Source organism: Solanum tuberosum, unplaced genomic scaffold, assembly GCF_000226075.1.
Source record: "Solanum tuberosum cultivar DM 1-3 516 R44 unplaced genomic scaffold, SolTub_3.0 scf00316, whole genome shotgun sequence".
Lineage (NCBI taxonomy): Eukaryota > Viridiplantae > Streptophyta > Magnoliopsida > Solanales > Solanaceae > Solanum > Solanum tuberosum.
Genome location: NW_006239240.1, coordinates 650293 through 652241, shown reverse-complemented (window position 1 = coordinate 652241; position 1949 = coordinate 650293). Strand labels below are relative to the sequence as shown.

At 27.6% G+C, this 1949-nt stretch overlaps 1 pseudogene; it reads left to right on the top strand.

Moving 5' to 3' along the window:
- LOC102603444 (geraniol 8-hydroxylase-like) overlaps positions 1 to 1949 on the top strand; it is a 10806-nt pseudogene that overhangs the window by 1343 nt on the left and 7514 nt on the right.

Below are 1949 nucleotides of genomic sequence, written 5' to 3'. Positions count from 1 at the left end.
AACTAAAAAATTTTAATTCTCCCCCCCCCCCCACCCCCACCCCTCTTAACTTTCAATAGCTACTACAGAAGTTACCAAATTTTCCTTGTGAAATGTGGACCAAGAGCAACTTACAGAAATAATTATATTTGTAGGGTTATTAGAGTTCCATAGCTATAAGTATGTTATTTATAAAAAATGACTATAATTTATGTCTTTTCTTAAGCAATATTTTTATATGTTTTTATTTTTCTATTTATACACTAATACTGATTTATTTACAATGAATTAAAAAAGGAAAATGTATTAATTGTACAGCATATGAATACTTTGAATTCAAATTGGTATCTCTATTTATAAAACTTAAAGTATTAATATATCAAAGATACAAGTATTTATAAAAACTTAATGTATTAATATATCAAACAAGGTAAAGTATAACAATTAGCATATGAACACGACATTATGAAAATATTGTTACACAATTGTTAAGCAAAAACTGAATACACCAATAAACTATACTTAAGAATACATTGTTGTTAAACAAAAGATGGATACACTGGATAACCTAGAAATAAGAAAAATGGAGAATAATAGAATGTGTAGGTATCAAAATGTGTAAGTATTCGGTTGTATAAAAAATTGATAAAGCCAACAAACATTAATCTCTTTTTGATCAAGTTTTTTCCTGTAATACTTGAGGCTTGGTGTTAACTCAGGTATTGGTTTATAAAAATATAGTATTAATGTATTCAATTATACTTGTATTGCCTAATTAACCTTTTAAATTGGATAGATTACTTATGTATCCAGATATACTTGAATTCACAAATCACCATTTAAACTTGTGTTAATATATCAATACAAGTATTTATGTATTTCAGTATTCTACTATATACAAATTTGACAATCACACAAACCTCAATTTCTTTTTGCTCATGTTCTTCCCGTACTATTTTTTTTATAACTATAGTCATTGTAATGGAGAAAACAAAAGTTATTCTTCAATTGTAGCCCTATACAAATAGATGAAAATATAGATGTATACAAATATAATCTTCATAAAAACAAGAAAAATTTCAATTAAAAGATACTTGATGAATTCAAATCACAAAAATTGCTCTTAGAATCTTCCAAATGATCTTAAATTGGAAGGAATTTGGGGGGGGGGGGGGGGGGGGGGGGAAGGAGAATATAGAAAATCTTTGATATAGGGATATTGATGAAAGAGAGTATTAATGAGGGTAAACATGAAAAACTGATCACATAAAACGTGCCTAGACATTAATTAGTTATGCTTGTAATAATAACTTTCCTATAATATTTAATAACTTTCTTGATTATTTGTATATAATTAGTTTTGCTATTTATTGTGTAGTTATATCCATATAGCATAAAAAAAATTATAGCTAGTTTTCAATAATTGATGTCTTTTTCTAGCTATATTTTTTATTTTTCTATTTATACACTAATACTGTTTTAATTACAATGAACTAAAAAAGAAAAATATATTAATTGTACTTCTTTTATGGTTGTACCTTTAAAATTTATATTATTGGACAATTTAACACCATTAATTACCAACAAATGGGCCCAAATGAGGTCAAACTTTTTGGCTAATAAAGTAGTAGGTAATTAATGGTGTTAAATTGTCCAATAATATAAATTTTAAAGGTACAACCATAAAAGAAGAATGTACAACACTATCAAGCACATATCATCCAACACTTATCATGTGCTAAGTAGTAGATATTCTCACTTATTAAGCCCGGAAACCCATATCTTTATATACGAAATTACTTCTTTTTTTCCAAATTCCTTTCCTTACAGTCAAGTGGCGGAACGCCCCTTTCTTTCTACTAGTTCTTACATAAGCAATTTGCAGGAAGTAAACGAAGTCTTTCCTTCCGAAATCCACTCCTGAAGTCACGTCTTTCAGTACTGGGACTGAAGTAAAGTACTTGAGAGTT